The sequence below is a fragment of the Taudactylus pleione genome, unplaced genomic scaffold (genome assembly GCF_031769625.1).
Source record: "Taudactylus pleione unplaced genomic scaffold, aTauple2 ptg000276l, whole genome shotgun sequence".
NCBI classification, from domain to species: Eukaryota; Metazoa; Chordata; class Amphibia; order Anura; family Myobatrachidae; genus Taudactylus; species Taudactylus pleione.
The window spans coordinates 3,653,392-3,665,983 of NW_028284678.1; the positions used below are offsets into that span (position 1 = coordinate 3,653,392).

The following is a 12,592-nucleotide window of genomic DNA, read 5'->3' on the forward strand; positions in this document are numbered from 1 at the left end:
TTCACTTATCTGCACTACACTGTGGTAGATCTAGTCAATGCAGGGACCAGGCTCCATACCGCCAGAATATTTGGTATCGTATTAGCTGACGGATATATGTGTCTGGTCAGCGGTCTCATTACTTATACCCATCTTCTACCCTAGGGATATTTGCCTTCTAAACCTATACCACTATAAACTTGGTACTTCATTTTTACAGACTCTTGTGCTCGTTTAGCAGTCCCAGTACCAACCCTTCTTTACCCTGGGGACATTAACCTTTTTAAATTATGTCTCACTAATATAATGGAGACAACAGGTTTAAAACAAGGTTCTGTATAATCATATGCATGAAATGTCTGATGCTGCTTTTTTCTTATATAAAAATTTCAGCACACATGCATTCCAGTTCTGTTATACTATGTTTTAGCATATGTGCCTAATTGAGACAACACAGCTGGTTAAAATACAACTTATAGAAAGAGGGCAGATCAGGATGATATTCAGGTTAACTTTTCTGACTGAGCCATATTACTGAGTAGATCAGGATGTTATTTTAGACTATATGTTTTTTGTATTGGGTGTTATGATGGATACCTAGGAATGTGATTATATCAGCAGCTATACTATCCAATATATAACAAGCAATAACATGGTGATTTGACACCAAAGTTGCACCACTATAATAATTTTGCTTGGAATATTTATTGATGTTATAATATCATATGTGAATTACTGACAGTTAAAAACATATACAACTGTGAATTGTTGACATTTAAAAAAATTGTATACAACTGTTTTATGTCTTACAAATAAAGTATGCTTATCCATTACTTTTTTGATTCATAACTCTTACTAATTAAATGGACTTTTCTCAAAGAGAGAGTCCTACATTTATATGATTTTTTCGTGAGACCATGTGCTAGGGCATATTTCAATCTTATGAAGGATCACAACCTACAGCCATACTTCACTGATTCTGCCCAATCTCATCTGATCATGGAAGTGATACAGTAGAAGACCTGGTCAGTACTTGGATGGGAGACCACCTAGGAATACCAGGTGCTGTAGGTGTCAATATTGATTGGGAAACGGGACAGGATGGCACATAGTACAGCGAATACAGCCAATCAGTAGATCTTATAATTTGTGTAATTTTTGATTTAAGAACAACGGATAGTAAACATTCATCTAAAAGATGTCCAGTGATATGCAGATTTCACTACAATATTTTGCCAATTGAAATATTGAGGGTGTCATTTGTTATAATACCTGCATATTATTTCTATTTATGAATTATTTTTTCTTGTTTTATGAACAATACATGATATTATATATGCCTCTATTATTTTAGAATGACATAATAAAAGTTATATCTTAATCAATCTAACATTCATAATATTATCCAAGCGTGCCCCAACAAAGAGCCTTTCTTTCTTTTTTGTTTCTTCATATCAACTAGGAACCTCAAAGTGATCAGAGCTGGGACTGGGTTCGACTTGGAACCCTAAAGTTTGGGTGTTTTCGGTTTTTAACTAGCAAAGGAAAAATTATATTAAAAAAATGTTGTTGAACAGATATATGCAGATGGTGTGGACCATCAGCATTGATTTTTGCAATTTTAAATAAATAATTAAACCACGCTTCATAAAAAAATTAAAATAAACTAAAGCACCAGCGTGTGTGTGTGTGGAGGCGGGGATAAACATTATTCAATGCCCCTGCAAAAGCTGCAACCAGCACCACTATAAAACAGTAGAGATGCTTGTTGACACCCATGTTTTGGTTTTGGTTCTAATTCATCGTCATATTTTGGCATGACACCTTAAAAATCAATAAAAACAGTTAAAATCATGTAATTTGGACCAGTTAACATGCAATCCAAAAACTGCATTTGGTTTTTAAATCTGAGTTTTTAACTGACAGCAGACCTGAACCAGGACTTGATTTGACTTGGAACCTCTAAGTTTGGGTGTATTCGTATTTCAGGAAAACTAAATTGCACATCTCTGTAAAACAGACAAGGCTTGTAAAACAGACACTGCTTTGGCTACTATCAGTGCCAAAGAAGTGATAGACTTACAGTAGATACAGGAATAACAATAGTCACAGTATAATAATTACACCTCAATCTCTGATGCAACTGTCTGCCTCTCATTTTTATAATTATAGTCTGATTAAAGAGCTGTTATTGTGGCACTTACAAGTTCCTGGTGTAGTGTTTAAACCAGTCTATTATTACTCTTATGCTAACCATGCCCCAGCATGTTTTTGTTAAAATGTAGTTAAATGGGTAATTGCTACAAGCTGTCTTTTTAACTGAGTGTTATTGTGCAAGACTCATCAAATTCAATAACATCACGTCTAATTGTGTATTATGCTGCATGACTAATCAGTCTGAATACACATTCCATGTATGAGTAAATATTATTCACCAAACTTCAAGATCAGGGTAATTAGACTGCAGCTGCAAGACTTGTTTACTTAGCTCTATAAAAGGTTCTGCATGTGCCCAAGCCTATCACTGTGTGTATGTAATAAGAGATATTACTACTTTTTTGCATTGTCTGCTGTTTATCTTCTATCACCCATATCCTGTTAACTTCAATAATTCCTTCTCTGGTTTGTATTCAACATGTGAACTAACCTCCTTGTTCACACCCACTACTCACCTACCAACTTGTAGACATCTGCCAATAGTTTTTGACTATTCTGCTGTTATTCACCTGCACAGATTATTTTTGATTACTCTGTCTGCTGTTGCCTCGAAATGGATTGTATATTGACTACTCTCTCACCAGTCCTGATCCTGGCTAGTTTACCATTTTGCTCCTTAGCTGTCTGCCTTGACTATTTGCTTATTTCATCTGTCATTTTTAGAGTTTTTAGATTCAAGTCAGGATCCATGGACTAGGCTAACAGTTTGCAGCAGAATAATTGTGGTTGGATCAGAGTTCTACTCATGGGTGAGACCCATGTGGTAAATGTCTGGTGCCTTTTGGATAGGTCAGTGATACCTGCAAGGCTCCCAGTATGCCCATGAAACCAATTGAGTAGAACTCAATTCTTTACCCTGAATGTTGGGATAAGTTGCCTGAACCAGTGTTTGAGAACTCATGGGACAAGACAGCGAGCAATTCAGTTGATTGGTAGCCTGCCTGGAATCTGCTAACAGATGCTGCCTGCAGACTGATTATCATAGCTGGATTACTGGAGCCTAAATCCTCAAGGAGGAGCCTAGTTCCAGCATCCAGTCCCCAACAACCACAATGAATGCTGCAACAGAAACCCCAACACTCTAGCAGCAACAACTATATGAAAGAAGTGCCAATGGTATAGTGAGTCCCAATGCAGGTCAGGAGCTAGAATGCTGAGTATAAGCAATATAATGCAGGACAGAAGTAATGTGAAGTACATTGGGGATCAAGTCCACTTGTACTTGCAATGAACAGAGGAGATGTAATCAGAGGACTTGCTAGTAGATTAAGTAAATGTGACAGGAGATTTGCCATTGGAAGCACTAGTAGAGTCTTTCAAATGCCCAGGAGACTTCAGAATACAGGCAGCCTGGAATTACAGAATACATATATGACTCCATACATCTAGCTTCAATACGCCAGGCAGCGCAACTTGCACCAACAGACTGTGCTGATTAATTTGATAAGTGACAATTGTATATGTGTGTTCATCTGCTGGTGCAGCCTAGCCAGATTGCATTGAAACTTAGATGCATTTTTGGCAAAGAAAGATACATAAAAGATGCCCGGCCCTAGCAGAGTCTCACAGGACCTGGCGTGCAGGGAGGTGGATTTTTGCCATGACTACAGTAAAGATGTGAAAGGTCACATCTTTAACTCACAGATTTGGACAGTAGATGAACCAGATAAGAAACAGAGGTTGCAGATGTGGAACCAGGGACTTGAACCCGAATGGGACTGAAGGTAACAGCAGAGTAGCCAGAGTGGAACCAGATGCTTGAACCTGACTGGTACCAGAGGTAACAGCAGAGTAGCTGGAGTGGAACTGGATGCTTGAACTAGAATGGGACCAGAGGTAGCAGCAGAGTAACCAGAGTGGAACCGAAGACTTGAACCGAAATTGAACTGGAGGTCACAGCAGAGTAGCTGTAGTGGAACCACAGGCTTGAACTGGTATGGGACTGGAGATAGCAGCAGAGTAGCCAAAGTAGAACCTGAGACTTGAACCTTGTTGTTACTGATAACTTTATGAACTTCTTTTTTGAAAGATAATATTAATTATTTTAAGAGTTGTGAGATATGTGCCATGAACATATTTCCATTCAGTGTCAAATAGTCACTAAACTTACTTATTAATGGACTTTATACTGGAATTACAATTTTTTGTTTTTTTTATTAAACTTTGTTAATTATTAAAAAATTCAGTAAAAATTTCCTTTTTGTATCCTTGAAAGGACATTCATCAGCAAGGTCTTGGCTTTTACTTTTATTCAAAATATAATCAGACTCCCTGGCATTCTTGTAAGCAATGTTTCTGACTGATGTTCTGTTTATTTAATGATTTTTAGAATGTTTTGTGAAAAACTGGAAATAAATGTATAATTATCATCATAATATCACCTGCATACTAGTTGCTAGACAGAGCCAATAAAACACGGGAGCAATATTTCAGATGTATATTTCTGGTTTACAGAATAATTGGGGACATTTTTAGTCATAGGCAAAGTTGTTCATTCAAACGGTCGCTGTTCTTTTGTGTTTATGAATATCACATTAAGTCATACTCCTTTACTAGTGGTCCACCTTCAGATGACCTTTAAGTAGGATGGATTATAGGGTTTTTAAAAAGAATTTGAAAGAATGTGCAGTATTACCTTAAATCTACTTCCATACAAAATATATTTTCCAAAAGACCTAAGGAAATTGCAAGAAAGTTTAAAATTGGTGACAAAGTAAGTGTAGTTTTCTAGAAATAAACCACTTGGCATCCTGTCTCAAGTTGACACCAAGCTACAATATTACTACAGTCCTATTAAAATTTCCATGAACATAAATCCAGTAATGGTCCAGTTGGAGCTACTTTCACCCATTTGAATCCTGGAAACATTTCATATCTTATTATTGAAGTGTGTTAGCAAAGTCAATTTTTAGAAGGTTTGAGTTTTACACAAAACAGATTCACCTGTAATTATTTATTCATGGTAATGAAGAGCAATCAATATAAAGTGGTCGTCATTCTCAATGGTCTAGAGGACAATTGTAATACAGTATTTAGTGAATTAAAAGGTATATGGTCCTGAAGAAGTGTCAAAAATAACAGATATACTGTGGTCACTGATTCAGAGATGTACACAGTAGCACAGCCGCTGCGTCTTTGTATGCAGTGGCTGCACTGTAATATGCAATAGCCACAGGAGGCATTCTGAGTGAGAAGACTCCCACTGCTGGCTTCTCTGATCAGATGATGTGTCCAGAGATGCAGCCTTTGGATCTACTTTGTGACCATTGGACATCTGTGTAACCCTCAGTTTACTCAGGATGGGTGGGTAAATCATTCAGCTGGGACCAGTGAAGCTGCGTCCAAGGACACAGCCTCTGGTTTCAGCACATCCAGATAAAGGAGCCAACACCCCCATGGGATGCTCTGTGTCGCCATCCCTTCCCTGCCCCCAAATGGCAGTAGCATGTCAATCTTGGAGGGCACTGCGACCATCAATGCAGACACAGATCGGAACATGTGCAGTACAGATCATGTGCATGTGCAGGTCACCTAACATTGGAGTTATACATTGTTATGGAAGAAAAACAGAACACAATGAAGACTTCTTAAGATTTATTATGCACGTCCACACAGAGCAAGCAGTCTTATATAATAGATATGTCTAAAACATATGCCAATCACTATCTGAGTTCAGTTATCCTCCCTGGCTTTGGCAAGTCAGTTTCAACTGATTTTTTAGTAAACTGAAGTCATGGACGGACTCTCCACTCATGGTCTGCCCTCTCATGGGAGCACCATGCGGGCTCCTCTCAGCTCCTTCATTCAGTGTTACAATATCATTAATTGATGTCTGCAACCTGTGATGGACCAAGAAAACCTTACTAGAGGGGCACCATAATCAGGTGTGTGTTGGTGGAGACTGAGGATGTGTGGCTGCCAGTGAAGAGGGCTATATATAGGCATGCATCCACTGTAGACACAGAAAAACAAGGAGCTGTTGTGTCACTGCGGAGGCATATCAACAGGGGGAGGTAGGCGGGGTGAAAGTAGTAGCAGGGACTGGGTTGGGGTAATTGTAGTTATACATGGCCACAGAAGGAGGTTGTCAGGGTTATAGTAGCAGTAGTGACTGGATGGTAGTAATTCTAGCGACACATGGCAGCAGGGGTAGGATTAACTTGTCCCATCAGCCGTGCCATCAGCCCACCAGTATAAAGCTTGCTAACCTTCTCTGGATCCTAGTAAACTCCATCTTCTGGTCCAAATGGTGAGCTCAACTTGCAGAAGTTTTGGCACTGCCCACCCGCGGGAGTGTGCAGAGCTCCAAGTCAAAGTCACAGCAGTCAAAGTGACACTAAATTGTAAATGAAATAGGGCAGGCTATTCCCCAGTTGGCAGAGCTACAAGCCAAAGGGCTCACCTGGGATTTCACCATCTCCCTGGCAGCCCAGTCCAAGCCTGCCCATACCCCAGTATTGGAACATGCCCAAACTCTCTGTTGGAGATCAATATATTCCTTTTTGTTACACCTCCTTTTTTTCTATAGTCAACTATGGTTCTCACCTTCACCATGCATCATGTTCATAAAAGAAGTAAGAAATAAAAGTAGTCAACCATTTATTTATAATACTGTATATAAGAAAACTTTTAACACTATAGGACTGTGGTGGCCTATCTGGTCTTTCAACAAATCAAGTCTGCATATCATACAATATTTGAATTGATTTGTTAATTTTATTTATTACATTACTGCAATAATTAATAATATAGTACAGTATAAGATCATTTATAATATCTGGTCAGACTCGACAGTTGCTGTGACAAGTGTTTCGGCTCAGCATTCAGCCGGCCTGGGTGTACTTATTTCTGCTGCTCAGTCCACCTATGCACCTGCAGCTGTGCATGGCCATGTCATCAACTGCTATAATATTTGGTCCAGATCCACAGAGCTTCTGTATCCTACAAAAGCCTTGTAGGATCAAAAATGTGCTAATGGGGCTGTGACCATAACTATCTGGGCAGCTGGAAGTGTGTAATTCAATGGTAGCTTCATCTTCAGTAGCAGACTCCTTTGGCTAGGACAAAATGAGGGGGAAAGCAGATAGAATAAACCGAAAGCAGAGAAATAAATAGAAAAACAGAGAGGAGCCAAAGGGAAGAAATATAAAATCAGTAGAAATAAATGGAAAACCTTGAGACACATAGAGAAACACCAGTCACAGAAAACCAGAAAGAGATAGAAAGTAATGAGATTAAATTTTATCTGGGTTAATGTCACTAGCAGTGGGTTGACTGTGTCTACATTTTAACTGACAACCTTATAACCTTGTTGACCTTATATCCATGTCGACATTTTGGTTTTAGACATTTTGGCCATGTCAACATTTTGTCATTTGACATTTTGATTGTCTAAGTTTTAACAGCATCCCCTGGTGGTAACTGTATCTGTATATAGAGTGAAGAGGAAACTAGTCCTTTTTCTGACAAAAACACCTGTGTTCTGCAGTAAAAAAGATTTTAGCCTCTTGATAAATTAGGTTGTGTTCTAATCATCTTTTAATTATGGGCCAAAGATCATATGACAGTACTGTGTAGTTGCCCCACAAACTAAAAATTTCAAACCGGCCCCTGTATCTGGTGATTGATAGTGCAGAGTTGCAATTTCTCCCAAATGACCTTAATTTGTGATGTTGTATTTGAATGTGCAATCTACTTTGTTTTGATTATAAAAGTATTATTATGTAACACAGATTTGATTTGTTGCATACAGTACATTTCTTTCGGCAACACAGTAATTTTGAATTCTAAGGCAAAAAAGAGACATTTATTGCAACATACATTTAACGTTGTGACACAAAACAATTTTGTACCTCACTAAATTGTTCCTTTTGGCACAAATAAGTTTGATAGTAGCTGAATAGATTTTGGAGCACATATTTTATAGCATGCAGATTTATTTTGTTGCACAACTAATAATTATGACTGATGGACGGGTTGTGGACAGGATGCCAACCCTCGGGATTCCGATGGTCAGAATCCAGACACCAGCATCCTAACCCTCCCCCTTTCCCTCTCTCTACCCCTAACTCTCCCTTCCTGGTGCCTAAACCTAATCTCCCCCCTAGTGCCTAAAACCAACCTCCCCCTCCCCACACCCTAAACCTAATCCTCCACCCTTAGTGCCATACCCTAACCCTCCACCTAACCCTTCCTACTTACTTTCGGGATGCCAGCAGTCGGGATGCCGGTGCCGGTATTCAGACAGGTGTCAGGATTCAGGTGCCAGCTTTCTGAGCACCAGAATCCGCGCGGTTGGTATTATGATCCCATCCCCTGATGGACAAATGGCAGCACATAAAATTTAGGTCATATTTTTCTGAGTATCAGAAAAAATTAGTAGTTCAAGCTGTATTATGCTACTTCATGCAGTCATGCCAAGTTCTGTACAAGCACCTAAAATAAATTTAGAAATAATGCAGATAGAACCATGAGTATAAACCTCTAAATATGTAGATTTCTTAACACATAGCAGAGATTCTTGCTCATGTGTAATATATGACATTTACTAGAATGTAAATGTAATAATTTTGCATGTGTAGTAACTTTAAGAGCTATAGATATTGATACAACTATGTAGGCACTAAGCACCTGCTAAATTATTATAATTAAATATTTTGAATAATCAGCATCTTCATGTAATGATAATGCAATAATATGTGTCACAACCTTGTCATGCAATGAATGTCAGAATTAAGTAGGTCCTTTATAACCTTTCCTCTTTTTCCCATTAAATAGCTTTTAACCCTTGGTAAATGTCACTGTTGACATAAAAGGAATGCCTATAAATTAGTTATTATAATATCTATCATTTTCTCTTTCCTTCTATCTGTATGTCTACTGTATGTCTCTTTACCTCTCTTGATCTGTTTGTTTCCACTTGCTGAGGTTGTGGTATATTTTGTTGATGTTCATCCTGTTGATATGAGAATGCAGACATGGTTGCAATGTTGACATGCAGCACAACAACATACAGTACTTGGCAGCATTCATCATATCAACACTGCTGAAAAGTTAACATGATTAGAATATCAACATAAAATCCCTGGTGGTTAGTGGTGACTTACCTGGTACATTGGGTACATGAACTCAATGATATTCTTTGTGACTTCCAGAGGTGAGTATTACTAACTAACTCTCCTAACCATAACCCTTTCCTTAGTGGCTATCCCTAACCTCACCTAACATAGCCTCACTCTAACCCTCCTCCTAGTGCCTAACGCTAACATTACCCCGGGCAGCCTTACCCTAACCTTCGCTGACAGCCCATGCAAAATATCAACATTGTGAACATGTCGATATTCTACGTGTGCCGATATTTTTAATGTCAACAATTCAATAATGTTGTGTGTCAGGGTTCAGCCTAGGATCGGCCTCTCTCACCTCCTTGCTGGCTTCCCCTGACTTCCTTGCGGTCAGACGTCTGGTGCAGTGATGGATGTGGGCTGAGTTTTCTGCCTTAGATGCTTTTTGCGAGCTTCCATGGTCGGCTGTGTGTGCTGGGGATCGGAGTTCCCATCATGGGCGCTGCCATGACAGTTCCTCTCATGTGACAGTACACCTAACCTATGGTAGCATGATTTCAGTCAGCTGATGCTGTGCTCCAGTAATCTGCTACCCCTGGGTATAAATCCGCCTCCAGAACTCCAGGAAGACGCTGTTCAACTTCGTTATTCCAAGTGCCTGTGTTATTCCCACTGTAGCTCTGTGCTAAATCCTTCAGCATGTTGCTTCAGCCTGCTCACAGTTTCCCAGTTTCCTGTATTACCTTCCATGCTAAACCTTACTCTGAGACTTTAGCTTTCTCTCAGTACTTCAGTGTTTCATGTCCCTTCCCTGTGTGTCTTTGTATATGTGCTGCTAATTCTCTTGCAGCTTTCCTGTGGCTATTACCCTGTATCACTGAAGTGTCAGATTACCTGCTGGTATTAATTAGCTCACAGCTGGTCCTCCCAGCACATGTCTGTGTCAATCTGCTCTGTGTCTTGTCAGTGCAAATCTGCACTTGCAGTTAGCTCTCTCCCAGTGTATGCCTATCTTCTCTATATGTCTTGTCTGTGCAATCTGCACCTGCATATATAATTATTCCCAGTATTTTGCCTTTGCCCAGTACCAGCATTTCTAGCTCTCCCAGTATTTGGCCTTTGTCCAGTACCACATTTCTAGCATTCCCAATATATTCCTTGAGTCCACTCTACTCTTGTATGTGCAATCCCCAGTATATGTTTGTGCTTTCCTGCATATTTAGCAAACTCCAGTACCTGCCTGTGTCCACATCTCCCTGAGCTGCTGAGCTAGTCAGCTCCTGGATTTCTTAGTGATTCTCAGTACTTTCTCAGTAATCTCATGCAAGCCGGTGATCAGGATTTCTAATTGTGTTCCAGTGTATCTCCAGTGTTCTAGCAATAACTTAACGTAATATAGTTTCCAGTCTTCTGCCATTCCCAGGTACCTGTCCAGAGGGCAGCGACCTGCTCACTTGGTGCAGCGGAAAACCAAATCCCAATTGGAGGGGTCACTGGAGAAAACCACCAAGTGAGTTAGACTCCGCGCCTCTGGGCAGGTCTAGCCAAACCTGGGTTCGGCCGCAAATAGGAGACCTAGCCACAGTCACTCCGATAGTCACCTGAACCCCCCGGCTCACCGTCCTCCACAGAGGATCACTTTCACCGGATTGTGACAGTTTTATCAACATTATGAATGAAATTTCGAGATTATAACTCAATTCCCACTCTCACGACCTCTATGGGGACAAAGGCTTAATGCAATTTGTTAAGCAATGAAAAGCCTTTGGTTTTCACAGCTTTATGTTCTTGGCGCATTGTACTGTGAACCTTTGCTGGCAGAATTAAGCTGCTGTTGACAGAGAGAGAGTGGCACTATGTTTTCACTGGTAATTTCTGGCCTTTAGTTTTACTGGCTGGTCGAGGTACCAGAAACCTTGTCAATATATTTATATTGAGATGCATTGTCACATTCCAGTTACACATTTGCAGGAAGGTTAATTTCTAGACACACTTTGACCAATGTACCAGGGCTAGCTTGAGGGCCATTCAAGATGAGCCGCCACTGCTGGGACCAAATAGAGGTTGCCACAGGGAACTTGGTTCAGGATATGGAGCATTGGCTCTGACTTCATACAGGCTTCTTACCCTGATATACCGGCTTTTACTACCTCTGATGTACATGCAATTGATAAAGTAAATCTTTCATAATTTTAAAAATACTACAGAGGCATCACCAGGTCTGGTGACACCATGTGCCCACTCATGATACCCCTGTGTGCACCCGGCCAAGAAAGGGGTATGGACTAAATAAAGGCAGATGCTGGGCTGCCCCCAGAGACTGGGCAGACTTCAGTGTCAGCTGCTCTTCTTTGAAAGGAGCCGGGTACTACAGGAGAATGTCACACTGCAGCGCTCGGCTCTTGTCACTGCAGAGGAGCTGGTATTTTGGTTTCATCCCCTCTGAGGGTGACACCCAGGTGTGGCCTGCACCACTCTCATGATGCCACTGATCCATGCCCCCTCAGGAAGGGAAAATGGTGTGCTGTGATTGCTGTTATTACTGGACATGTTTTGGACTGTATATAATGCCATTTACATTATTTTGCACTATGAATTCTATTTTTGAAGATACAGTATATACAGTCCTCAATTGTGTGGTACTCAGACACAGATGATGACAGCAATATTGTTGCCATCATCTGTATCTGAGTGCCCTCCTTTGGAGGACTTGTAAGTGCAATTTGTGGGAGCATTGCTCCAAGTTAACAATTTGTTGGATAGGAGTGCCGGACTCTGTGTGTGTGTATATATGTGTAAATATCAACAATCACCTAAATGGTGGTATAACATTTTGAAGGATGAAAGTCTGTAAAGAAGCTCATAGACATGTGTGTCCAAAGTTTTTTTGAGATTGATGTAACAGGAGGACTAGTGTTTTCTGATATGAAAATTTAGGTTGAGGGCAACTAGTGGATGTAGATACAGTATATAATTCTTGACTTCCTGTAGAAGAGTAGACCACCATTAATTCCTGGACAGGAGTTTTAGTATTTTCTTAACTCCAGTGTGTCTAGCAAATCGAGAATTGTGTGCCCAGATGAAAAGCTTAAGGCAGAGTTCTGTAGGGATACAGATTTTACCCGGAGGTGGTGTAGGATTAGTAAGAGCATTTGTAGCCACTACCATACAATTAGTTTCCAATAGTAGAAAGTAGAAGGGAGATAGGAATCTAGCTTTAACAGAATGGAGAGACCATTTGTTGGGAGAGTTTTTGCAAGTGACCATTTTAAATGATCATTAAAAATGTACTGTATTTATTATCTGCCCAATGCCTCAACACTCACTACGTG

The 12,592-nt window shown here is 40.1% G+C and overlaps 1 pseudogene; it reads left to right on the forward strand.

Annotated features, from left to right (window-relative positions):
- The first annotated feature begins 934 nt into the window (after positions 1-934).
- LOC148513574 (5S ribosomal RNA) lies at positions 935-1,053 on the forward strand (annotated as a pseudogene).
- Positions 1,054-12,592: the final 11,539 nt, after the last annotated feature.